The 27,911-nt window shown below is 51.1% G+C and overlaps 1 long non-coding RNA gene and 1 gene segment (V, D, J or C); both read left to right on the top strand.

The window, feature by feature from the left end:
• Nucleotides 1-27,911, top strand: part of LOC112633745 — a 674,114-nt gene that overhangs the window by 619,055 nt on the left and 27,148 nt on the right.
• LOC112633761 lies at nucleotides 16,744-27,557 on the top strand. 2 transcript variants are annotated; one of them, XR_003121579.1, is made up of 2 exons: nucleotides 16,744-16,826; nucleotides 27,029-27,557. It is a non-coding gene; the product is annotated as an uncharacterized LOC112633761 (long non-coding RNA). The 2 variants fall into 2 exon arrangements; XR_003121580.1 differs by lacking the exon at nucleotides 16,744-16,826 and adding an exon at nucleotides 26,638-26,735.

The raw sequence follows: 27,911 nt of genomic DNA, 5'->3' as shown, positions 1-27,911 counted from the left end.
TGGCCAGGCCCTGCCTCAGGGATCACATGGCAGAGCCCGGCACCCCACGGCCTCTGCTTGGGATGCTCCCTGCAGGTCCCAGGAACCACTGCAAGGTGGGCGCGGGGCCTCAGAGCCCTTCCCCTGAGCTGGGGGCTTGCAGCCACCCTTGGCTATGGAGGTGGTGAGCCAGGTCTGTCTACCAGAAATGAATTATTTCTGCAGCAGCCGCTTTGCCTGCCCGGTGCCCCCACTGCCCTCACTGCAGGCCTTATGACTTGTTTTGAGTGTCCTGTGTGTGTGCACGTGTCTGTGAGCATGCTGCCTTGTGTGTGCTGCCCACATGGGTGTATGTGAGCATGCCGCCCAGGTATGCACATGTACATGTGTGAATATGCTGCTTGTGCGTGCATGTGTGTGTGAGCGTGCTGCCTATGTATGCCTGTGTGAGTGCTGCCTATGTGAGCATGTGTGAGAGAGAGCATGCTGCTGTGTGGGCATGTATGTCTGTGTCTACTTGCCAGGCCCTCCTGGGCTCACCTGCCCCTTCATCTGCATGATGCCTTATGGTCCCTGACTCTCCCCTGTATCGAGTTCCTCCCTCCCCCCACCCTGCTCCCCAGCCCACCCAGTGCTGATGGGGGAATCGGGGACCAGACCTCTCCCAGCCTCGCTGTGTGACTGGGAGCTAAAGAGCCCTCTCTGGGCCCACTGCCGCTTCACTGTCTCCCAAGTGAGGTTACTTGTGCATCTGACACAAGCTGAGCTCAACAATTACATCCCAGTTGCTCCAGCTCTGGAAGGGGCCCTGAGGATAGACCCAGGGTCACGGGTAGGCTCTAGGCTGCACAGCTGACCACAGCACAGGGCGGGCCCCCACCCACGCCAGACAAAGAGCGACCAAAGGGAGCCACGGAGTGACAAGCAAGAAAAGAATCCCCAGCTCTGGAAGGTTTGGCTTCCCTCAGCCCCTACCCCCAAAAATGAAAATCATCCCTGGGCCTTGACTGACGCTCAGCTCCTGCGCCTGGCTGGCCTCAGTGACAGACAGGAAATCCATACCAGGCTGCGGGATGTTTCCAGCCAGGTCAGACCCACTGGCGCGGCAGGCGAGTTGGGGCGGCTGCTCAGCGGCCAGCCTGGCTGCCTCCCCTCCCAGCTCCCAGACTGAAATCAGGCCGCAATGTCCAGGCCGGCTTCCTGCAGACATGAGTACACCAGGCTGGGCCATCACAGGGCCAGGTCCTGCCGGGCTCTGTCCAGCTTTGCTGGGTCTCCAGGACAAAAGCCCTGATCCCGGGGCCCAGCCGGAGCCCTGGCAGCCCGGGTCCTCACACACAGGCAGCGGGGATGCAGATTCTACTCCACATCCTAGGAGCCAGCACAGGGGCCAGGACATGAGAGCCCTTGCTAACCAGGACAGAGCCACCCAGCAGAGATGGAGCCTCACCCTCTGGCCGCCCCGTGCACCCTGTTCCCCCTCCCGGGCCTGCCTCAGGGGCTGCTGGAGCTTCAAAGGTCCCTGCTGGGGTTCCACTTCACTGCCTCGGCACAGCTCATCTCCCACCCAGGAGCTGTCGCCCTGGATACCACCTGCTCCCACAGCAGCTCAGAAAGGCTCTCTCTGAGCCTCCCAGACCCCCTGGCCAGGCAGGAACTGATGGCATCAGCATCCCCTCTACCCAGGAACCAGCTGGCCAGCTCAAGGACATTTGTGGATAATTGAATGAATGAACAAAAGAACAAATGCTCCAGGCCTCCCCACAGAGCTTAGGGTTGCCCCAGGTAACTGCAGGAGCAAGGAGCTCCTGGGCCCTAAGGATGGGGAGCCCAGTCCACAGGGCCCTGGACCCAGCTTTGTTTGTGGTTCCTATCAGCGCCGAGGATCAGCTACAGGACAGCAATGCCCCGTCTGGGCTCGGGTGCCAGAGGCCTGGCGCCAGCCTCCCTGATGCACACAGCTGGGCAGGGTGTACCATATGGTCTGCTGGAGAAGTGGAGGCAGAGGGATTGGAAACTTCTGCTGCTTCCCAAGTTGCTCCCACCTGCCCTGACTGCTTGGCAGGCTGGCCCTTTTTGGTGTGGCACCACCACGTAGCTGGTTCTGGCATGCGGGACACGTTAGGAGTTGGGTACGGCACGCCTGGGTCCCACGCAAAGCCTGCAGACTTCCTGTCTCCCTCTGGGATCCAGCAGCAACTGAGAGGACCATCAAATGACTTAGAACAGGGCCTCACCCACCCACCCTGTGGGGGTTTGCTGGGCCTCTGGCCGGGGTGCCCAGACATGTAGCCACTGTCCTCTGGCACTGGCCAGGGTGGCCTCTGGCTCCGTTTCTCTCCTCCAAGAGGTCGCTCTGCTGCCAAACCAGCTTTTCCTGCTGGTTCCTCCCTCCTCCAGGTCAGACCCCCCCCCCCCCAACCCATTCCCCAGGCCTGACTGTGGAGGGGTGCAGACAGCCCCCTGTGCCTGCCTGGTGACCAGTGTCCACTGCACTCTCTCCCAGGCCAGCCGAACCTGGCACACACTGGGTGTTCCCTAGCCATGGAGGATATCATAGCGACCACCCATTTTATTCAGGGGTCATCAGCTCCCTGACCTTAAGGCCAGGCTTTCCCTGAGCCCTAGATGTTATTTGGAGGGGGGCGGGGGGCACACCTCCAAAGCCATGTTTTTATTAGCAAGAGATGAATAATTAATGCCACAGCACCTTTGAAAACTCTGCACTAAGGAAATAATTGAAAACATGAAGGTAAAAATGAAGAGAAATTTAAAATAGAACTCTGGGGGAAAATCAGTAAAAGGGAACCAATTATTGGGATAATTTAGGAACAAAACAAAAAGATAAAAGACATACAGAAAACAAATAGCAACAAGTCAGAAGGTCTTATCAGAGATTGCTTTAAATGTTAATGGATTAAATTTCTCAATGACGGCAAAAATGACAATTATATTTAAAACAAGATTTAAACATGATTCTATTTATATGCTTTTCACAGGGAATCACTTGAGACCCAAAGATAAATAGGTTGAAAGAAAACAGCGAAAATATGAATAGTAAAAAAAGAGCAGGAGTAGCAAAAGTAGTTTCAGACAATATAGACTTTAAGTTAAAAATGCTTAGAAGAGATAAAGGGTGTTATAATTGAGAAAATAATCAATTACTCAAGAAGATATAATAGTTATACCCATATCTGCATCGAGATAGCTCTTTAAAATACATGAAGACCGATTTGAGACAAAAAACATGTAGATCTGTAATATAAGTTGGTGACTTTGTTTCCCCACTTTTAATAATGAATACACCGTCTAGGCCAAGAGCGATGGCTCAGGCCTGTAATTCCAGCACTCTGGGAGGCAGAGGTGGGCAGATCACTTGAGGTCAGGAGTTTGAGACAAGCCTGGCCAACATGGCAAAACCCTGTCTCTGCTTAAAAAAAAAAAAAATACAAAAAATAGCTGGGCATGTGGTGGACATCTGTAAACCCAGCTAATCTACCAGCTGGGGCAGGAGAATTGCTTGAACCCAGGAGGCGAAGGTTGTTGTGAGTGATGATGTCACCACTGCACTCCAGCGTGGGAGACAGAAACTCTGTCTTAAAAATAAATAAGAATTAAAAAATAAATAGACCATCTAGAGAGAATAGAAAATAGAGAATTTGAACAACACTACAAACCATTAGACCTGCCACACATGTAAAAGACACTCCAAAAACAGCGGATCACAGTCTTCTCCAGTGCACATGCAACATTCCCCAGAATGAACCTCATTTTTGGCCATAAAACAAATCTCAATTTTTATTTTTATTTTTATTTTTATTTTTATTTTTTGAGATTGAAGTCACACAGGGCATCATCTAAAACCACCATGGAATGTAGCAAGTGCAGGGGAGGAAAAATTTTTTTTTTTCTATTCGACTTAGGTTTATTAGCTAGAGACCCCTATATCCAAAGGAAAGTTTAAACCTGTGTATTTTAAAAAAACTAGCCGGGCGAGGTGGCCAGCGCCTGTAGTCCCAGCTACTTGGGAGGCTGAGGCAGGAGAATGGCGTGAACCCGGGAGGCGGAGCTTGCAGTGAGCTGAGATCCGGCCACTGCACTCCAGCCTGGGCGACAGAGCGAGACTCCATCTCAAAAAAAAAAAAAAAAAAAACCCTGTGTATTTTTTATTTGGTTAAGTGAATAGAAGACAGCGTGGAGAAATGCGATATATGATAAAGAGTCTGCAGTGAGTGTAGTAGGCTGGGGAAACCTAGCTCACCCTGTGTGCTCGATTCTTCTCAGCACCTCTCTTTTTTTAGAGACAAGCATGCTCCTTTCTTCCCAGCTCTGATTAACAATCCAAATTTACAAATCATGGAACAACAAAGAGAAAAGAAAACCTAAACCAAAGCCCACAAAAGGAAGGAAATCATCATTAGAACAGAGATAGAAAAATAAGAGAAAAACTGTAAGTAATATCAATGGAATGAGAAGCTGGTATTTTAAAAAGAGCAACAAATTAACAACTGTTAGGTAGGCTGAATAAGATCATAAGAGAGAAGTCACAGAACTAAAATCAGAAATTGGGGACAAAACTACCAACCTTATGGAAATTTAAATTATTATAAGCAATTGCTTAAATACATAAGCAATTGTATGGCAAATCTTAGGAGACAGGGACACATTCATAGTAAAACACAATCACCAATCTGATCCAAGAAGAAATAGAAATTAAATCAGTAACGGAAACTTCCCAAAACAAAAAGCTCAAAACCAGATGCCCTCACTGGCCATTCTAATAGTGACTTCAAAGAGGAAATGATACCAATATACTCAATCTCTTTCCAAAATAGATTAGGAGGAAGCACTTTCTAGCAGTTAAGAGCCTAACATTAACCTGATACAAAAGGCAAACAAGAACAGTATAATTAAAAAACAAACAAAAAACTAAAGGCACTAGTATTCCTTAAGAATAAGCATGCAAAAATCCTCAACAAAATAAACCAAATCCAACCGTAAGAGGAATACAGGATTTCAAGGATAGGTCTACATAAGACCATGAATCGATGTAATATGTATTAACAGAGTGACAGAAAAAGCATATGATCATCTGAGTAGATGTAGAAAAAGCATTTGGCAAAACTCACCACACTTTCCTGATAAAAATCCTCAGCAAATTCAGAAGGAAACTTCCACAAACTGATAAAGGGCCTTTACCCGAAGCTACAGTGTACATCACATTAAATGGTAGAAGAGTTAAAGCTTCCCTACTAAGATCAGAGACAAAACAAGGAACTCCTGCCTTCACAACTACTATTTGACATTGTACAGAAGTTTTAGTCAAAGTGCTTTAGGCAAAGAAAGAAATAATCGGTATCTAGGATGGAAATGAAGGCATAAAATCATCCTTATTTGCACATGACAGGATTCTAAAATGTACAATGTCCCAAAGAATCTACAAAATACATTAACAAAGAGAAGAAACATATTGAACAAAGTTTCAAGGTACAAGAACAACTGCTGCTCTTAACAAATTTTTCTGTTACCCTGCGCATTAGTTCTCTTGGCCTCAATTTTATCTTTACAACTGGAAGGCTTATACTATGGTTATGAAACTGTTTTCTTTAAAAAAAAAAAAAATCCAAAAAGACTTGAAAGGGACCTATTAGTTAAAGATGGAATAAGTGAATCTCAGAGAGTGGAGCCCGGTTGGTGGAGTCCTGTTCATCTCTGTGGGAATTCATGAAGAGGCTCAGCAAAGGAAATGTTTTTGTGGAGTGCAGGAATGCATGTTCCCAGGTGTATTAGGATATTCCCAATTTTCTTAAAACAACACACAAGGATGTGTAGAAATCCTCCCACCACAAACTGAATGGTGTGGATGAAATAAAAATAATAGAGGAAAAGATGGCAAGGATGATGATAATGATTTAAGTACACAACTAAGGTCTAGTGGCAGAAACATCACATTACCAATTCCAATGCAGCTTTGCTTTTTTTTTTTTTTTTTTTTTTTAAATAGATGGATTCTCACTCTGTTGCCTAGACCAGAGTGCAGTGGCATGATCTAGGCTTACTGCCACCTCTGCCTCAGCCTCCTGAGTAGCTGGGATTACAGGCACCCGCCACCATGCCCGGCTATGTTTTTTGTATTTTTAGTAGAGACGAGGTTTCATCATCTTGGCCAGGCTTGAACTCCTGACCTCGTGATCCATCTGCCTCAACCTTCCAAAAGTGCTGGGATTATAGGCGTGAGCCACTGTGCCTGGCCTCAATGCAGCTTTTCTTATAGAGTGGGGGGCATCAGTCTTAGTTCCTATATATTTAGGAATTGAGGGTTCCTGTAGGGTGACACTGCATTTCTCTGGACTTTTATGTTTATCACAGAAGAGCAACAGGTTATCCTGCATTCTCCAGTCTACAATCAAAAACCATGGACCAAATAACATTTCAGCCCGAGACACCGTTATCAGAATTGCACCTTCCCCACCTTCCTGAAATGATACACAGGATCTTTCTGTGCTGTGGTGAGAAGACCACAGTGCTTCACATAGGCACAGAGTGAGGCCAAACTCCCTGGTCCCCACCTTCCCAGGTGACAGGTGCTGCACCGTCATCTGTAGGATGGAAGCTCCTGGGCTGAGTCTCAACCACCAGCAGGGGGCAGCAGAGCCGCAGCTAGGAGCAGCCAGGGCAGAGGCTGCGGCTTCCCAGGTGGCGTTTAAGAGGGAAGAAGCCCCGGGGAGGTCCACAGGACTCTCCACAGTCCATTCTATTGTTTCTGGCTACAGTGACCATGATCTGAGGGTGAGACTCACACAGTGTCATTTCAGAACATTGACATGAGCCCTGGCACAGTGAGGGCCTCACCCAGGAAATGCAGCCAGAGGAGCTGGGCCCAGGTGTCAGTCTGGGCAGCTCCCACAGGGCTGGGATTCCCAAGGAGACGCCCGAGGTCGAGGTGCTCTAGGAGGGGAGCAGTGTGAGGATACAGGGCTCCCAGGGCTCTAGTCCTTCTCCTAGGATATCTGCCTGAGCCTCTTGTCAATCTCAGGGCCTCGTCCCTCCCTGTCCAGCAGTGTCCTGGGGAGCTGAGCCCTCTGTCCTAGGCACTTCCAGAGATGCCTGACTCCTCCTCCCTCTGCCTCTCCTTCCAGCTCCAGGCACACTGTGACTCAGTGGGCAGCTCCTGTGCTCAGGGGAGTCTCAGGTGGGTGGCATGGCACATTCAGGGTCCTGGTGCTGGGTGGGCATCTCCAGCCTCCTGAGATGCTCTCCAGAGAGACAGGGATTCTCACCTGCCTTAAGCCACAGCTCTGACTCCAGAGCTATCCTTGTCTCAGTGACACGATCTGCCTGGGTAGAGGGACCAGGGACCACCCACCCTCCAGGGCGCGTGGTCTGTGCACATACTGAGAGCTTGGGACTCTGACAGAGAACAAGGAGCTTATAAAGTTGACTTCTCAGTTCGGTCTGGGTTTCTGGTACTTTTTCGAGTTTACATAATACATTGATGAGAAAAACAGTAAAGAACTGAAGAACCAAGAATGCCAATTTTTAGCCTACTTTGAGGGATGGGGATGTCATAGAAGGAGCAACACCCAATGTGAAAGGAGACTAGACATTGGGATGCATCCACAGAAAAGCAGGTGGTGGTTCACCGAGCAAACTGCCACATAGGAAAGACTACCAGTGATCCTAATGACTCAGAGCCTCATTCTGATGAAATGACCAGGAGGGGACCAAGTGAATTTGGAGAGCCCAAAGAGGACAAAGAGGAAGACGATGGGTCGCTGGTCCACCTGCTGCTGAGTCAGATATCATCAATGATCTCTCAGCAGGGCCCAGCTCAGCCCCAGCCCAGGCTCTTGGAAGGTCCACAGCCCTGCTGAGCCTGGTCCAGGACAGAACACAGACCAGAGAGGTTTGGGACAGTGGCTGTGTGGCCAAACCCTGGGATGGTGACTGTGACCAGGGGCCTTGGAAGTTGAGGCTGATTTTCTGACCAGAGAAGCAGATGGAGGAAGCTGGGGAACCCACCTCTTCCTCCTCGGTCTCCTGTGCTGCCCCCACAGCTGCTTTGGGAGACATCCCTCAATGAGGAGTCCAAGAGGATGTGCATTTGCATAAACACCAAACACTCACTGCCCCAAAGGGCCTCCTGAGAGAGGATAAGACACACCTGGGAAGCCCAGATGTGCTGTGGGCTCAGGAGACAGAGCTCTAGGTATCTCACCATGGACTGGACCCCTCCTCTGCTCCCCCTCCTCATTCTTTACTCAGGTGCTGCCCCCAGGCCCTGCCCTAGGCTCAGCTCCCACTGAGCTGAGACTGCCCAGAACCCTGAGCTTACCTCAGGCACAGCCTCAGGGTGAGATCCTCTGGGAATAGGTTCTTCATCTTCAAGCCCCCTCTCCTCCCCTCTTTCACGGGTTCCATGGCCTCCGATGAGCTGACACAGCAGTCATTGCTGTCAGTGTCCCTGAGACGGATGGCCAGGATCACCAGTTGTGGAAATACAGTGGGGAAAATTATGATCATTAGTACCAGCTAAAGCCAGGCCAGACCACTGTGCTGGCCCTATATACAGATCACTCCCAGTCCTCGGGGTCTCTTAGTGATTATCAGGGTCTAGATCAGATCAGCCAAGACAGTCCCCCTGACCATGAGTGGGACCCAGCCGAGGATGAGGCTATTAATGTCAACTGAGTGGCAGCAGTAGTACTCAATCCACGTTGACCCAGGCAGATGGGGAAGTGAGACAGACACAAACCCCTTCCCAAACTTTGTCTTCCTTTTCTTCCAGCCCCAGGAGGACTGTGGACAAAGCCATGAACAGGTCTGGCCCAGGTCACCTGGATCTGGCCCCAGGCTGTCCTTCCCTCCAGCCCTCCAGCCAGGCTCTGCAAAGGGGAAGTCAGCAGTGAATTGGGGTCTGGCAGAACAACTGAGACCTCAAGTCCAGCTAGGCAGAATGTCAAGGGAGAAGAGGTACATTTTTGTCAGCGGGTCACTACAGACATTAATGAGTGGAACCACTCCAACTCACTCCTTGATTCCTGGACCATGAATTTTGGCTATGGGAGGAACAGTGCCACATACTAGCCACTGACAAAATATACCCCATCCTGGAAGACATAGTCCCAATCATACATGTCCTTGCCACCTCACTGGCATAGTAAATGAGTCTTCTAACAGCCATTAAACCATTCATTGAAGCCACATGCCTCAGAATGCTGGGGATGATGGCAAAACACTTGAATTCTATGAGGACGGGCCCATGGCAGCCCTCTTTTTTTTTTTTTTTTTTTTTTTTTTTTTTTTTTTTTTTTTTTTTGAGACGGAGTCTCGCGCTGTCGCCCAGGCTGGAGTGCAGTGGCCGCATCTCAGCTCACTGCAAGCTCTGCCTCCCCGGGTTCACGCCATTCTCCTGCCTCAGCCTCCCAAGTAGCTGGGACTACAGGCACCCGCCACCTCACCTGGCTAGTTTTTTGTATTTTTTTTAGTAGAGACGGGGTTTCACCAGGTCAGTCAGGATGGTGTCGATCTCCTGACCTCGTGATCTGCCCGTCTGGGCCTCCCAAAGTGCTGGGATTACAGGCTTGAGCCACCGCGCCCGGCCTCATTTGCAAATCAGTTCCTTTATCAGAGCCCCCTGTGGAATACCGTCACGGTGGCTGAGGCATTGTGTAGTTCAGGGATAATGGTTTTGGCAGAAGCACTGCAGCCAAAGAAAGCAAATCCCTCTCTAGAGTAAATGTCAATTATGCTACCAAAAAAGGAGCTATTCCTGCCATGATGGAAGAGCTCTAATGAAATTTATCCCAGCCAGATGCTTTCCTGCTTCCTGCAGAGAAGGGCATCCTATAGGGATCCTCCTGCTGGTCCCTGCTGTTGGCAGATGGTCACTCAGCAGTGGCAACCTCAGGCCATGCCCAAGGAAACTGAGACACCAGGCACCAATGAGCCCTTAACTAGAAAATGCACCTGCGAGGTTCCTACTTGTATCTGTGGGCTGCAGGAAGCAGAGCTCTGGGTGTGTCTCCACCCCTCTCTTCCTCACTCTCTGCACCGGTGTGGGTCCTGACCTCAGGCTCAACCTCCACAGGACCCTAAGCCTGGCCATAATCCTGAACTCAGCCTAGAAGTTGCTGACAGTGAGCTGCACATATTCGTGAACTTGCAGGCTCTTTGGTCTTCTAAAGTCTCAGCTGCTCCCAACAGAGGTGGCCATGAGATACCTGTGCCCCACCTGCTCCAGGAGTAGGGCTACAGAACAGAGAGAAGGAGCAGGAATGAAGCCAGGCCATGTAGAGTGCCAATACAGGCTCCCACCCCAATCCCCACAGATTATCCAGCTCTAACCTGCGGCACGGCCCTGCTGACCCCACCACCTGCAGGCTGAGGTGAGTGCCTCACGATGCCCAGGCCATGATGGGAGATGGCAGTGTACCAGGTGGACACAGCCCTGCTGCCAGCCTTACCCTTACACCCCCTCCTTCCCTGCCTTGGTCAAGCCCTGATCCTCAAAGCAAATTCAGGACACTTGGATTAACTCCTGGATTTGCCATTGCTTTTCTCTATTGTCTTGAGCAATTCAGTCTTTCTGTTCTCAACTTAACTTTCTGAGAAATGAGAAAGCATACACTGACTTTAAGGGGTTTTTTCTAATTCAATAATACAGATAAAAGGGCCCTATAAATTAAAGAGAAACTTGAGAGGCATCTGAATGAGGGGCAGAGTTCTTAGAATCCTGTTCTTCCTCAGAGAGAATCCAGGAAAGAGCCTTGGCCAAGAGCATGTTTTCTGCATGATGGGAATGGGCTTCGCCTTTCATCAAAACTCTAGACCAGGCTATTGTAGAAATCCTCCCACCAGAAACTCCAAACCTTTGTGATGAAATAAAATAACTAAAATAGAGATAATAATGATGATGATGATGATAACGGCAATGATGGCGGTGGCGGTGATGGAGGTGGTGATGGTAATGGTGGTGATGATGCGATGGTTGTGGTGGTGATGCTGGTGGTGATGGTGTTGGTGGTGGTGGTGATGATGGCAGTGGTGGTGGTGGTGATGGCAGTGGTGGTGGTGATGGAGTTGGTGGTGATGGTGGTGGTGGTGGTGGTGATGGCAGTGGTGGTGGTGGTGATGGCAGTGGTGATGGTGGTGGTGGGGATGGAGTTGGTGGTGGTGGTGGTGGCGGCGGTGATGATGGTGATGGCAGTGGTGGTGAGGTCAGTGGTGGTGATGGAGGTGGTGATGGAGGTGGTGACAGTGGTGGTTATATAGCAGTTGTGATGATGGTGGCGGTGATAGAGATGGTGGAGATGGTGGTGGTGAGGATGGTGGTGATGGTGGTGATGGTGGTGGTGATGGAGGAGGTGGTGGTGGTGGTGACGGTGGTGGTGATGGAGGTGGTGATGGCAGTGGTGGTGATGGCGGTGGTGATGGAGTTGGTGGTGATGGAGGTGGTGGTGGTGATGATGGCAGTGGTGGTGATGATGGTGATGATGGAGGTGGTGGTGATGGTGGTGGTGATAGAGATGGTGGAGATGGTTCTGGTGATGCTGGTGATGCTGGTGGTGATTATGGTGGTGAGGATGGTGGTGATGATGATGGTGATGATGCAAGTGGACAACTGAGCTTTAGTGCCAGAAACATCATGTATTCCCAGTGAGTTGTAGTTTCTCCTCTTGGGTGGAAAGAGCATCAGTCTTGGTTCTTAAATACACAGGAACTCTGGGTTCTTATAGGGGGTCACAAATGTTTCTCTGCACCTTGACACTCTGCAGAGAACCTACAGCTCATTCTGCTCTCTCCTTTCTTCCAAAAACCTTGATTCACAGAAAGGCATTTAAATCCTCAGTCAGGGTTACAGTAATTGCACCTGCCCCACCTCCCTGAAACACCACATTTGTAACCTTGCTGTACTGGGCAGAGCAGAGCAGGGTGCGTTACACTAGTATAGAGTCAGGCTGGACTCCCCAGTCCCCAATTTTTCCCTCTCTCCCTCTGCCTCCTTGCTCACTGCACAGGTGCTGCCCCCAGGGTCTCAGCAATTCATCAAGCCCCAGGGCTCTGGGTCCAGCCTGGCCCTGACTGTGAGCTCAACAGGGCCCTGCCTGTGGTGGGCAGGATGCTCAGGACCCTGCTGCAGGTGGATGGGCTGGGGGCTGAAATCCCCCCACACTGTGCTCCTGTGCTCACACTGCCCTAAGGGCTCTTTCATCCCTGGAACTGTGTCTAGGCCAGGCATGTGGAAAGATTTTCTTGGAGGTCAGTTTCTCAGTTTTAAGACTTTCCTCTTTTCTCTCTCTGTAGGCTCTATGGCCTCCTATGAGCTGACTCAGCCACCATCGATGTCAGTGTCCCTGAGACAGACAGGCAGGATCACCTGCTCTAGAGATATGTTGGAGGATAAATATCCTTCCTGGTGCCAGCAGAAGCTGGGATGGGCCCCTGTACTGGTCATCTATGAAGACGGCAGTCAACCATCAGGGATCCCTGAGTGATTGTCTGGCTCCAACTCAGGGAACACAGCCACCCTGACCATCAGCAGGGACCAGGCTGGGGACAAGGCTATTACTGTGCTACAGATCATGGCAGTGGGAGCAGCTGGCAGTGACTCGCAGTGACACGGACAGATGGGGACACAGGACAGAAGCCTCTCCCCCAACCTGGCTGTCACTCTGACCCACCCTCAGCAATGACATGGCCTTCATTTCAACTGACTCTGCCTGTTTCTCCTGCAGCCCAAGCAACAGGAGAATGGTGTCAGACTTCCCTTTGTATTGTATTTTTCACAAATAATTCATCTGAAGTCCAAATATCTTGCCACTTGAAATGCAAGCCTCTGCAGAGACCGGCGCACAGGTTCAGGGGACAGAAAATGTCTCTAGAGAGTTTGATTCCTGCATTGGTGACCAAGTCTTTCCCCTCCCTTTCCACCCAGACTGTGGCAAGAGCACCCCCTACAGGCAGCTGAGTCTATGGGGAGAAGCTGTCTCAACAGGGACCCTGATAATTTGGGCTGAGGATTTTCCCATGCCCTCCCCTGGCAGGCTGGTCCCAAGATGCACAGAAAGAGGCGATTGTTATGGGTTCAGGGCCTCCATGGTCCTCCTTTTTTCTCTCCATCGCAAGTGACCTTTGGATTGTCACACCCCTCTCAGTCCCTTTCCTTCTCTGTCAAGTGCTTTTTGCAGATTCTGTGCTCCAAGGCCCTAGATCTGTAGAATTTCAGGGTAAGAAGTGCTGGTCACCCACAGGGGGCCCCAGGCAGCTGGCACAGGCAACAGTGTAGCTCCCCATAGGGCTTCATCGTGGGCTCTGAGCGGAGGAGAGAAGCCACTCCCCCGAGTGTCTTCAGTCCCAGGTGAACTAGGAAGAAGCCACTGGGCTCAGCTGAACACACCTGAGCCTCCCCTTTTTCTGGCCTAGCAGCATCATCTTGGATGCCCCTGTATGTGCTAAGCAGCCACCAAAGAACCCAATTACCAATTACCTGGAAATTTTCCCTCATCACACACGACTACAAGAGACTCTTGTGCCCAAATTACTCATTTGTTAAAATAGCACAGTGAGCCTAAACTGGCTTGAATCCGGGACCCCTTTCAGGTTTGCCACTGTCTTCTCAGAGCCTCACACACACCAGACCCTTCCCACAGGGACCCAACTCCACCGTTCCCCACACGGCTCCTGGCATTCATTCCTCCTTTCAGTCCTGACAGCGGTTGCAGAGACACTTCCCCATTAAGGTATCCCCTGGCTCTTATTATAATATGTCCTGCCTGTCATTTTCTGGCCAAATCTTTTAAATTTTCTGCATAATGTTTCTAACTGTAAGGTTCTTTCCTGTCATTATTTTATTAATTGACTGACTTGTGTTAATTATTTTCCTAACGGGTCAGCAATACTTTTTTATTTTATTTTATTTTATTTTTTTATTTTTATTTTTATTTTTATTTTTTTGAGACGGAGTCTCGCTCTGTCACCCAGGCTGGAGTGCAGTGGCCGCATCTCAGCTCACTGCAAGCTCCGCCTCCTGGGTTCACGCCATTCTCCTGCCTCAGCCTCCCGAGTAGCTGGGACTACAGGCGCCCGCCACCTCACCCGGCTAATTTTTTGTATTTTTTAGTAGAGACGGGGTTTCACCGTGTTAGCCAGCATGGTCTCGATCTCCTGACCTCGTGATCCGCCTGTCTCGGCCTCCCAAAGTGCTGGGATTACAGGCTTGAGCCACCGCGCCCGGCCCAGCAATACTTTTTAACCACAAGAGCACACATATGAAAATCAGATGCACAAACAGCTAAGGGCATATTTCTCCCTGCAATAATACCCACCACTTTCATGAAGACGCCAGGCTCTTTCTCACTTTCTGTTCCACCATCCATATGATGTTGGCTTTGTTTCTATCCTTGCTGATGTAAGACCTCAGGGTGGCTGCTGCGGCTCCAGCTATCACTCCCATATTCAAGAGGAAAAGTGCCTCATGAATCCAGTGGGTTTCTTTCCTTCACAAGAGCAAAACTTCCCTGAGAAGAACCTCACCCACTGACCTCCCATCCCACTGACCAGGCCTGAGCCACACGGGCAGTCTCCATTGAGAAGCACCTGGGAATTGGCCAGGCGTGGTGGCTCACGCCTATAATTATTCCCAGCACTTTGGGAGGCAGAGGCGGGCAGGTCACCTGAGGTCGGGAGATCGTGACCAGCCTGACCAACATGGAGAAACCCCATTTCTACTAAAAATACAAAAATTAGCTGGGCATGGGGGCACATGCCTGTAATCCCAGCTACTCAGGAGGCTGAGGCGGGAGAATCACTTGAACCTGGGAGGCAGAGGTTGCATGAGCCAAGATTATGCCATTGCACTCCAGCCTGGGCAACAAGAGCAAAACTCCGTCTCAAAATAAAATAAATTAAATAAATACATAAATAAATATAAAAGAAAAAGAAAAGAAAAAGAGAAGGACCTGGGGATCACAGGTCTGTCTTTTCAGTGAATACAGAAGACAATGCTCGGGTTGAAGGTGGTCGGGACTATCTGCTTGGTCTGCAAACCCAGTGTTTACTGAATGGTGGAACCAACATGATGAGCAACTCAGTTCAAGAAGGCTGTGTCCCATTCCTGCTGAATTCCCAGCATGGAACGTGACCCAGACCAGAGTGGGTGGCGATAAACATTTGTTGGGTGCATGTTTTTCTGTCTCTTACATTGGAACAGCAGCCACCACTGACTGTTGGCTCTGTACCTAAAGCCGGCAGCAAAAAGAGGCGGTCCTTGAATTCTGCGAGCCCACTCCCCTGTGCCGAGCCCTAGTATCACCCCCATGGCCACCCACAACTCAGAGTCATGTGCAGGCAGCCTCAGGTTGACCTGTATTCTCCTCCAAATTCTCATATTCATATTCTCATGGGTAACCTGCACCCCACCCCTTGCACCTGGTGTTGAGGCAGGCTTGGGTCACGCAGAAAAGAGGAATGCCGCCCCTGTGGCCAGTAGTCCACAGATCAGGGAGTCAGGGACCTGATCAGCAGGTTCTGGTTCTACACCTGGACCCAGGAGGCCCCCGAGTCTCCAGTAGCCAGTGTACAGTGGCCACCAGGGGATGCAGAGTCACCTGGCAAAGCTACCTGGAGATGGGATGAACCTGGGTGACAGGGGGAAGCTGATGCTCAGGGAGAGTCAGTGAGCACCACCTGAGACCTAGAAAGGAAGGCGGCGTTCATCTACAGCACTGTCCTTAACACTGAGGTACAAATTCTCCACGTGTTTCTCAGTTTCGTCTCTGGCCGATGTTGCGTATTTGACACAGATCCAGACACTGCTTCCCCGCCACACGCTGGCCCACTCTTCTGTAATAAAATGCTGTCACTGCCACAAATGCCATCCTCCCTGTGGGCACATTTGTTCCATCTCCCTCCTGTTTGCTCCGAGAGCCTCCTCATTCTGCCAGACAGCGAAGATTTCTTTGAGCACGGAAGCTGTACCTGACCCTGACCACACACTGGGAGTACTGAGGCACAGCACCTGTACCCTGCTTCAGGAACTCACAGCCAAGGCCAGGAACTTACAGCATCTGCTAGATCTTTCAACACTCCATGTGAACATGAGAAGGGTGACACTAATTCTGGGAACCACCACTCAGAAGCAACAACAGGTCCCTGCGCATGTGCAAGCCTCACCGTGTCACCTGCAGAGTGGGATATCACGAGGATCACTGCACTGGGCTGAAAAGTGCCCTCCAGAGGGGGAGCTCCAACTACACCTAAATCTGGACACTGCCACAAAATGTTTAAGGAAAGGACAGCCCATCCCTGGATTCCTAAATTATCCACATCACTCCTGAGCCAGGATCCAACAGAGAAAGGACCTGAAGTCCCAAAATAATCCCACAGTTGCCACTGTCACTCCCTGGCCACCTCCAGACAGGACAAGGAATGGCCACATGGGCAGGACATTTGATTGCCTGGAAGATGCACACAGAATTCCCCTCAGAGCTTTGCATGACCAGGGCAGCTCAGGAGTGAGGCCAGAACCCCACAGTCTACAGTGGAGACATCAGCCCAGATGATGGGATCAGTAGGAGAAGAATTCTCTGCACTGGGACTGGGTCTGCAGGGCCCACCCCTCCTGTCTCTGTGTCCCTTGGGGTTGAGCCCTTCTCTGGAAACTACAAGGCTCTTCCAGCAGTAGCCCCCAACGCTGCTGATTTAAATCATGGGTTGCTCTCTCCAGTAACGGGATAAGAGAGGTCTTGGAGGAACCTGCCCAGCCTGGGCCTCAGGAAGCAGCATCAAGGGTGCCTCAGCCATGGCCTGGATCCCTCTCCTCCTTGGCCTCCTTGCTCACTGCACAGGTGCTGCCTCCAGGGTCCCAGCCAGCCGCCAAGCCCCGGGGCTCTGGGTCCAGCCTGGCCCTGACTCTGAGCTCAGCAGGGCCCTGCCTGTGGTGGGCAGGATGTTCATGACCCTGCTGCAGAGGGAGGAGCTGGTGAGGCTGAAATCCCCCCACACTGTGCTCTCCTGCGCTCACACTGCCCTAAGGGCTCTGTCATCCTGGAGCTGTGTCCAGGCCAGGCACGTGGGAAATTTTCTTGGAGGTCAGCTCCTCAGTTTCAAGCCTTTTCTCTTCCATTTTCTCTTCTTGTAGCTTCTGTGGCCTCCTATGAGCTGACTCAGCCGCCCTCAATGTCAGTGTCCCTGGGACAGACAGCCAGGATCACCTGCTATGGAGATAAACTGGGGAATAAATATACTTTCTGGTATTAGCAGAAGCCAGGCCAGGCCGCTGAGCTTGTCATCTACAGTGATAGCCACTAGCCCTCAAGGATCACTGAGTGATTCTCTGGCTCCAATTTGGAGAGCACGGCCACATTGACCATCAGCGGGGTTGAGACTGGGGATGAGGCTGACTATTACTGTGCTGCAGACCATGGCGGTGGGAGCAGCTCGCAGTGACTCCCAGTGACACAGACAGATGAAGACATGAGACAGAAACCTCTCTCCCAACCTGGCTGTCACTCTCAGGCTGCTCCCTGAGCAATGACCATGACTTTCATTTCAAGTGAGGCTACCTATTTCTTCTGCAACCCAAACAACAGGAGACTCCTGTCAAATTTCCATTTGTATCATGGTTTTCACAAAGAATTCATTTCAAACCCAAACATCTAGCCACGTGAAATCCAAACCTCTGCAGAGACCAACCTGTCAGTTCAGGATGTGGAAAATATCTCTAGAGAGCTTGGTTCCTGCACCGGGGACCAACAGGCTTTCCTATCCCTTTCAACCCAGAGTGTGGCAGGCGCGACCCCTACAGGCAGCTGGAAGAGCCCACAGGGAGATGCTGTCTCCATAGGGAGGGACCCTGAGTATTCGGGCTGAGGATTTTCCCATGCCCTCCCCTGGCAGGCTGGTCCCAAGACACCCAGATGTTATCGTTACAAGTCCAGGGCCTCCGTGATCCTTTTCTCTCTCCTTCCCAAGTGACCTTGGGATTGTCACACCCCCTCTCAGCCTCTTCCCTTCTCTGTCAAGTGCATTTTGCAGATTGCATGCTCCCTGGTCCTAAATAAATTTCAGAGAAAGAAATGCTGGTCACCCACATGGAAACCCAGACAGCTGGCTTAGGGCCAGAGGCACAGGCAGCAGCGCAGGTCCCCACAGAGCTGCATGGTGGGCACTGGGTGGAGGGGAGGAACCAGGAACCACTCCCCAGAGTGTCTTCAGCCCCAGGTGAACTAAGAAGGGGTCAACGGGCTGGCCTGAATCCACCTGAGCTGCCTCTGTTTCTGGCCCAGCAGCATCATCCAGGAGGCCCCTATATGTGCTAGGCATTCTCCAAAGAACTTGATTAATTACCTGGAAATTTCCTGTCACCACACCTGACTACATATGACTCGCCCCCAAATTGCTCATTTGTTAAAATAGCACAGTGAGCCTACACTGGCTTGAATCTGGAACCTCTTTGAGATTTGCCACTGCCCTTTCAGATCCTCACACGCACCAGACACTTCCCACAGGGCCGTGACTCCACCGTTTCCCACACAGCTCCGGGAACTCACTCCTACTTTCAAACCTGACAGCAGCTTCAGAGACACCTCCCAGTGAAAGTATCCCCAAGCTCGTATTCTAATATGGCCTGCTTGTCATTTTCTGCCTAAAACTTTTTAATTATCAGCAAAACATTTACAACTCTAGAGTTCTTTGCCTACTGTTATTTTCTTAATTGTGTTAAGAAAGTAATTTGTGTTATTTTCCTAATTGTCAAAAATGCTTTTAAACCACAAGAACACACACATGAAAAATGGGCACAAACAGCTAGAGGCATATTTCCTTCTGCAATAACACGCATCACTACCGTGAACACACTGGGGTCTCTTTCTATTCCACTATCCCTATAATGTCGGCTTTCTTGTCATCCTTGCTGTTGTAAGACCTCAGGGTGGCTGCTGCAGCTCCAGCTATCACACCTGTATTCAAGAGGAAAAGGGCCACACAAATCTGTTGTGTTCCTCCCCTTCACAACAAAAACTTCCTAAGAACCACCCTACCCACTGAATCTCACAACCCATTTGACCAGTCCTTGGCCACAAGGTCAATTCCAGCTACAAAGGACCTGGCAATCACAGGCACCGGTGTTTTCAGTGAATATACAGGACAATGCTGAGGTGGAAGGTGGCAGGGACTATCTGCTGGGTCTGTAAACCCTGTGTTTACTGTACGGTGGAGCCAACATGATGAACAACTCACTTCAAGAATGGTGTGTCTTGTTCCTGCTGAGTTCCCAGCATGCAACGTACCCCAGACCAGAGTGGGTCTGGATAAACATTTGTTGTGGTTCATGCTGTTTTGTCTCTGACATTGATGCAGCAGCCACCACAGCACGTTGGCCCTTCATCCACAGCTGGCACCAGTAAAAGCCAATCCCTAAGTCCTGTGACTCACATCTTCCATCCCAAGCCTTGTATTTCCTCCATAATCACCCATCACCCAGAGACATGTGCAGGCAACCACAGGTGGACCTGCCTCCTCCTCGGTTAAACAGTCATGTTTATATTATCATGGGTAAGGTGAGACCCTTGTACCTGGTCTTCAGACAGTCAAGGGTGACACAGCGAAGGGGAATTCCTCCCCTGGGGTCAGCAGTCCACAGATCAGGGAATTGGGGGCCTGAGCAGCTGGTTCTGAATCCACACCTGGACCAAGGAGGCCCCTGAGCCTCCAGCTGCCAATGCGGAGCAGCCACAAGGGTGAGGCAGAGAGTCACCTGGCAAAGCCACCTGGGGTTGGGGTAGGCCTGCGTGACAAGGAGATGCTGACAGGCAGGGAGGGTCAGTGACCATCAGCTGACACACAGAAGGAAAGATAGCATTTTTTCCAATAAGGTACAAATTCTCCAAACCTTGTGTTTCTCAGCTTCATCTCTTGTCAATGTTGCATACATGACACAGGTGTAGATACTTTGCCACCCCCCCACACGCATTGGGCCACTCTTCTGTGCTAAATGCTGTCACTGCCATGGAGCCCACCTTTCGTTTTGTGTCTTTCACCTCCCTCCTATTTCCTCTCAGAGCCCCCTCATGCTGCTAGACGGCAAAGATTTCTTTCAGCACCGAAGCTGTACAGCACCTGTCCCCGCCCCGAGAACTCACAGCCAAGGCCAGAAACTTACAGCATCTGCTGGATCTCGCAGCACTCCATGTGCACATGCCACGGGTGAAGTTTCTCCTGCAAACCACCACTCAGAAGCGATGGCAGGTCCCTGCACATGTGCCTGCCGCATGGTGTCACCTGTAGGGTGGGGTGGCAGGGTCACTCCATTGCATTCAAAAGTGCCCTCCAGAAGGGAAGCTAGAACTACACCTAACATCTAGACTCTGCCACAAAACATTTAAGGACAGCACTTTCCTGGAGTCCTTAAATACCCACACTACTCCTGAGCCAGGTGCCAACAGAGAGAGGACCTGAGGTCCCAGGACAATCCTTCAGTTGCTATTTGACTTTCTGGCCACCTCCAGGCAAGATAAGGCATGACCACAGGGGCATGACATCAGATACCCTGGAAAACGCACACAGAATTCCCCTCAGAGCTCTGCATGGCCAGGCCAGCTCAGAAGTGAGGCCAGGACACCATAGCCTACAGCGGAGATGTCAGCCCAGACTATGGGGCCAGCAAGAGAAAGAGAATCCCATGGGCTGAGGGTGGGTCTTACTGAGCCACCCCAACCTCTCTGTGTTCCTTGGTGCTGAGCCCTCCTGGAAACCACAAAGCTCCTCCAGCAGCAGCCCCTGACTCTGCTGATTTGCATAATGGGCTGCTCTCTCCAGCAAGGGGATAAGAGAGGCCTGAGAGGAACCTGCCCAGCTTGGCTTCAGAAGCAGCATCTGGGACATGTCAGCCATGGCCTGGACGCCTCTCCTCCTCAGCCTCCTTGCTCACTGTACAGGTGCTGCTCCTAGGGTCCCTGCCACCTACCCAGCCCCAGGGTTCTGGGTCCAGCCTGGCCCTAACTCTGAGCTCAGGAGGGTCCTGCCTGTCCTGCTGCAGGGCGAGGGGCTGCTGGGGCTGAAATCCACCCCCTCACACACTATCCTCACTGGCTTGGGTATGCCTGATAGTCTGCACCTGCCATGAGCAAGGGGGAATGCAAGCAGAATTTCCCTGTAGACTGGGACATCCTCTCCTTACTCCTGAGCTGGCCTGGCCATGCAGAGCTCTGGGGAATTCTGTCTTCCATTTTCCCATTTGTTCAAAGTCCTCATCCTTATATGCACATGAACCATGGGGTCTGAGATCAATGGGATGGAGTGAACTGTGGGCCCACAGAGTATCTGGACTTGATTCCAGGTACAAAAGGTAAGGAAATGTCTTAGAACTTGGCTTTTCGTTCTCAAGCCCACCTGTCTTTTCTCTTCTTGCAGGCTCTGTGGCCTCCTATGAGCTGACTCAGCCACCCTCAGTGTCGGTGTCCCCAAGACAGACAGCCAGCATCACCTGCTCTGGAGATAAATTGGGGAATGTATATGCTTACTGGTACCAGCAGAAGCCAGGCCAGGCCCCTGTACTGGTCATCTATAAAGATAGCAACCGGCCCTCAGGGATCCCTGAGCGATTCTCTGGCTCCAACTCGGGGAACACGGCCACCCTGACCATCAGCGGGGTCGAGGCTGGGGATGAGGCCGACTATTACTGTGCTGCAAGCTATGGCAGTGGGAGCAGCTGGCAGTGACTCACAGTAACACGAACAGATAGAGACATGGGCCAGAAACCTCAGCCTTAACCTGATGTCATTCTCAGCCGCCCTCTGAGCGATGACCGTGACCTTCATTTCAACTGACTCTGCCTGTTTCTTCTGCAGTCCAAACAACAGAAAATTTGTGCCAGATTTTTATTTTTATCGTGGTTTCCACAAAATATTCATTTCAAACCCTAACATCTTGCCACTTGAAATCTAAGCCTCTGCAGAGACCAGCGGGCAGTTTCAGAGGATGGAAAATGTCTCTAGAGAGCTTGGCTCCTGCATTGGTGACCCTCCCTTTCAACCCAGAGTGTGGGTCTTTCCCCTCCCTTTCAACCCAGAGTGTGGCAGGCGCGCCCCCTACAGGCAGCTGAAAGAGCTGACTGGGAGAAGGGCTCTCCTTAGGGACTCTGACAATTTGGGCTGAGGATTTTCCCTCCCCTAGCAGGCTGGACCCAAGAGATGTTATTGTTACAGGTCCAGGGCCTCTGTGGTCCTCCCTTTTCTCTCCTCCTCAAATGACCATGTGATTATCACTTTCCCTCTCAGCTCCTTTCCTTCTCTGTCAAGTGCACTTCGCAGATTCTGTGCTCCCAGGTCCTAGATCTGTAGAATTTCAAGGAAAGCAGTGCTGCTCACCCACATGGAATCCCAGACAGCTGACCGAGGACTAGAGGCACAGGCAGCAATGTGGGTCCCCACAGAGCTGCATGGTGGGCACCGGGTAGACTGGAGGAACCAGGAACCACTCCCCTGAGGATCTTCAGCCCCAAGTGAACTAGGGAGGGATCAGCAGGCTGGGCTTAACCCACCAGGGCCTCCCCTGTCCCTGTCCTAGCAGCATTGTCTTAGAATTTTCTTTATGTGCTAAGCAACCACCAAAGAACCTGTCTAATTACCTGGAAATTTCCCCTCATCACACATAACTACACATGACTCCTGCCCCAAATTACTCATTTATTAAAATGGCTAAAAGAGCTTAAACTGACTTGAATCTGGGACCCCTTTCAGGTTTGCCGAGTACTCTGGGATCCTCACACACACCAGAGCCTTCCCACAGGAGCCCGACTCTGTCATTCCCCCCACAGCTTCCGGGACTCGTTTCTTCTGTCAGTCCTGATAGCAGTTCCAGAGACACCTGGCAATTTAGGTGTCTCCAGGCTCTTATTATAATACAGACAGCCTGTCATTTTCTGCCTAATTCCTTTTCGTTGTCTACATAGTGTTTACAACTGTAGGATTGTTTGCCTGTCATTATTTTATTAATTGATTGACTTGTGTTCATTAGTTTTCTACTTGATCAGGAATGTGTTTATACCACAAAGGCACATATATGAAAAACTGAGGCACAAATAGCTAAGGGCGTACTTCTCCCTGCAACAATACCCGCCAATTACATGAAAATACCGGGTCTTTCTCATTCTCTATTCCACCATCCCTGTTACGTTGGTGATGTTTTCATCCTTGCTGATGGAAGACCTAGCTGCTCCAGCTCCAGCTATCACACCTATAGCCAAGAGGAAAAGGGCCTCATGAATCCAATGGGTTTCTTTTCTTTACAAAACTTTCCTAAGAAACACCTCACCCATTGACTCTCACATTCCATTGAGCAGGCCTGAGCCACATGGTCAATTCTGGCTGAAAAGGACCTGGGAATCACAGGCACCGGTGTTTTCAGTGAATATAAAAGACAGTGCTCAGGTGGAAGGTGGCAAGTACTGTCTGTTGGGTCTGTAAACCCAGTGTTTACTGAACAGCCGAACCCACGTGATGAGCAACTCACTTCAAGAAGGCAGTGTCTTCTTCCTGCCGAATTCCCAGCATGAACCATGTCCCAGACCAGAGTGGGTCTGGATAAACAATTGTTGGGTTCCTGTTCTTTTGTCTCTAAGCGTGACATTAGTGCAGCAGCCACCACTGCACAATGGCCCTGCATCCACAGCGGGCACCAGTAAGAGCCAGTCCCTAAGTCCTGTGACCCGCATCTTCAGTCCCAAGCCCTGGTATTACCCCCAAAATCACAGAGACGTGTGCAGGCAGCCTCAAGTATACCTGCCTCCTCTTCTTCCAAATAGTCATGTTTCTACTGTCATGAGCAATCTGCACCCCTTGCACCTGGTACTGAGGCAGGCAGGGGCCACACAGAGAAGAGGAATTTCTCCCCTGGGGCTGGCAGTCCCGAGGGGAGAATGAGGGAATCAAGGACCTGAGCAGCAGGTTCTGATTCTATACGTGGACCCAGGAGAGGCAGAACAGAGTCACGTCGGGATGGGGTGGAGCTGGGTGACAAGGGGATGCTGACATGCAGGGAGAGTCAGCGACCAACACCTAAGACCTGGAAAGAAAGGTGTCATTTTCTACAGCATCGTCCTTAACACTGAGGTACAAATTCTCCAGGCTTTGTATTTCTCAGCTACGTCTCTGGCCGATGTTGCACGTGTGACACAGATGCAGACACTTTGCTTCCTCCCACACACTGGCCCACTCTTCTGGGCTGAAACGTTGTCACTGCCACAAATGCCGTCCTCCCTTGTGGTCACGTGCATTTCATATCCCTCCCGTATGCTCTGAGAGCCTTTCTATTCTGCTACACAGCAAACACTTCTTTCAGCATCCAAGCTGCACCTGACCCTGACCACACACTGGGGATACCGAGGCACAGCACCTGTGCCCTATGCCAAGAGCTCACAGCCAAGGCCAGAACGCACAGCATCTGCTGGATCTTTCAACACTCTGTGTGCACATGACAAGGGTGATGTTTTTTCTGGGAACCACCACTCACAGGCAATGGCAGGTCCCTGCACATCTGTAAGCCCCATGGTGTCACCTGTGGAGTGGGGTCACTAGGGCCACTGCATTGGCTCGAAAGGTACTCTCTAGAGGGGGAACTAAAACTATATCTATCATCTGGACTCTGTAACAACTATGTAAGGACAGGACACCCCTGGAGTCCTAGATTACCCACATCACTCCTGAGCCAGGATCCAACAGCAGAAGAACCTGAGGATAATTCCACAGTGGCCATGTGACTCCCTGGCCACCTCTGGGCAGGACAAGGAATGACCAACCACATGGGCAGGACATCAGATTCTCTGGAAAATGCACACAGAATTTCCCTCAGAGCTCTGCATGGCCAGACCAGCTGAGCAGGACCTGGGAATCACAGGCACTGGTCTTTTCAGTGAATATAAAAGACAATGCTCAGGTGGAAGGTGACAGGGACTGTCTGCTGGGTCTGCAAACCCAGTTATCCTGCACGGCCAAACCAGCACAATGAACAACTCACTTCAAGAAGGCCGTGTCTTGTCCCTGCTGAATTCCCGCATGCAATGTGTCCCAGACTACAGTGGGTCTGGATAAACATTTGTTGGGTGGATGTTCTATCTCTGACTTTGGTGCAGGAGTCACCACTATACACTGGCCCTGCATCCAGAGCAGGCACCAGTAAGAGCTAGTCCCTGAGTCCTGTGATCCCCACCTTCTGTGCCAAGCCCTGGTATTACCCCCATAACCACCCACCATCCAGAGAAATGTGCAGGCAGCCTCAGGTGGACCTTCCTCCTCCTCTTCCAAATAGTCATGTTCATATTGTCATGGGTAACCTGCACCCCTCGCACCTGGTATTGAGGCAGGTATGGGTCACAGAGAGAAGAGAAAATCTTCCTCCATTGGCACCGGCAGTTCCCAGACCTGATTCCACAGCAGATCTGATTATACACCTAGACTCAGGAGGCCCTTGAGCCTCCAGCAGCCAGTGTGGAGCAGCCACCAGGGGACAGAACAGAGTCACCTGGCAAAGCCACCTGGAGATGGGGTGGACCTGGGTGACAAGGAGATGCGGACATGCAGGGAGGGTCAGTGACCACAACCTCAGACTAGAAAGAAAGTTGTCATTTTCTACAGCATTGTCCTCAACACTGAGGTACAAATTCTCCAGGCTTTGTGTTCCTCAGCTCTGTCTCTGGCCGATGTTGCATATTTGAGACAGGTGCACCACTTTGCTTCCCCCCACACACTGGCCCACTCTTCTGTGCTCAAACGCTGTCGGCGCCACAAACGCCATCCTACCTTATGCGCATATGTGTTTCATCTCCCTCCTGTTTGCTCTGAGAGCCTCCTCATTCTGCTACACATCGAAGACTCCTTTCAGCATCTAAGCTGTACCTGACCCTGACCACACACTGGGGATACTGAGGCACAGCACCTGTGCCCTACCCCAGAAGCTCACAGCCAAGGCCAGGAACTTACAGCATCTCCTGGGTCTTTCAACACTCCATGTGCACGTGACAAGGGTGAAGTTTGATTGTGGGAAGGACCTCTCAGAAGCAATGGCAGGTCCCTGCACATGTGCAAGCCTTATGGTGTCACCTGTAGAGTGGGGTCACGAGGGTCACTGCATTGGATTGAAAAGTGCCCTTCAGAGGGGGAGCTAGAGCTATACCTGACATGTGGACTTTGCCACAAAATATTTAAGGACAGGACACCCCTGGAGTCCTAAATTGCCCAAGTTACCCTGAGCCAGTATCTAACAGAGGAAGGACCTTAGGTCTCAGAGTAATCCCTCAGTCACCATTGTAAGTAAGTCCCTGGCCATCTCCATGCAGGACAAGGAATGGCCACAGGGGCAGCACATCATACAACCTGGAAAACGCACACAGAATTCCTGTCAGAGCTCTGCATGGCCAGATCAGCTCAGGAGTGAGGCCAGAACACAGCCTACAGTGGTGATGTCAACCCAGATGTTGGGACCAGAAGGAGAATGAGAATTCTGTGTGCTGAGGGTGGGCCTTCAGGGTGCCCCCCGCCCCTCTCTGTGTCCCTTGGTGCTGAGCTCTTCTCTGGAAACCACACAGCTCCTCCCGCAGCAACCCCTGACTGCTGATTTGCAACACAGGCCACTCTCTCCAGCAAGGGGACAAGAGAGGCCTGGAAGAATCTGCCCAGCCTGGGCCTCAGGAAGCAGCATCGGAGGTGCCTCAGTCATGGCCTGGACCGCTCTCCTCCTTGGCCTCCTCGCTCACTGCACAGGTGCTGCCCCTCGGGTCCCAGCCACTGGTCCAGTCTCAGGGTTCTGGGTCCAGCCTGGCTCTGACTCTGAGCTCAGCAGGGCCCTGCCTGTGGTGGGCAGGATGCTCAAGAACCTGCTGCGGGTGGATGGGCTGGGGGGCTGAAATCCCCCCACACTGCGCACCTGTGCTCACACTGCCCTAAGCGCTCTTTCATCCCTGGAGCTGTGTCCAGGCCAGGCACGTGGGAAGATTTTCTTGGAGTTCGGGGCTCCTCAGTTTCAAGCCTTTTCTCTCCCCTTTTCTCTCCTGTAGGTTCCATGGCCTCCTATGAGCTGACTCAGCCACCCTCAGTGTCAGTGTCCCCAGGACAGCCAGCCAGCATCACCTGCTCTGGAGATAAATTGGAGGATAAATATGCTCACTGATATCAGCAGAAGCCAGGCCAGTCCCCTGTGCTGGTCATCTATGAAGATAGCAAGTGGCCCTCAGGGATCCCTGAGCAAGTCTCTGGCTCCAACTCTGGGAACACGGCCATTCTGACCATCAGCAGGACCCAGGTTCTGGATGAGGCTAATACTGTCAGGCGTAGGACAGCAGCACTGCACACAGTGACACAGACAGATGCGGAGTGAGACAGAAACCTGCCCCCTCAACCTGGCTCACAAGGCCCTGCCCTCTCTCCTGCCCCATCACACTGAGCAGGAGGGCGCCTTCCATGTGGAATGGAAGTTTCCAGTCCTGTCCCTGCCCTTATGTTCCCGAGAGATGGGAGCAATTTCCTGCCCACCTCTAGGCTCAGCTTATCCCAGAATAAACTGAGCTGGTCGCTTTGATGATCAAATGCCAGCTCCCCAAAGACCTCAGAAATCCTGGTATCTAAGTAGCACCAAGTCTATTAGTATCAAAGGAGACCAGCCCTAGGATGGAGTCATTTTAGTGTCTCAGAAGGCACAGGGCAATGGAAGGTTTTATGAGGTTTCAGGATATGCACGTGAGCAGTTAAAGGCAGGTCTTACAAGGAAGGAACCTATTAGAATTGCGGCCTATCTGTGATATCATAGCACAGCCTGGTGGACAGAGAGAAGGGAAGGTCTTGAATCAAGTCTTGATCAATAAATATTCATTAGATAAGTGAGCAATTTACCTAGGTGAGAACTGTGTGCTCTCTTGAGCAGACCACTTACCTGGATAATTG

This window comes from Theropithecus gelada, chromosome 10 (assembly GCF_003255815.1).
Source record: "Theropithecus gelada isolate Dixy chromosome 10, Tgel_1.0, whole genome shotgun sequence".
Taxonomy (NCBI): Eukaryota; Metazoa; Chordata; class Mammalia; order Primates; family Cercopithecidae; genus Theropithecus; species Theropithecus gelada.
The sequence above is the reverse complement of the archived record's forward strand: the minus strand, read 5'-3'. Positions and strand labels throughout refer to the sequence as shown.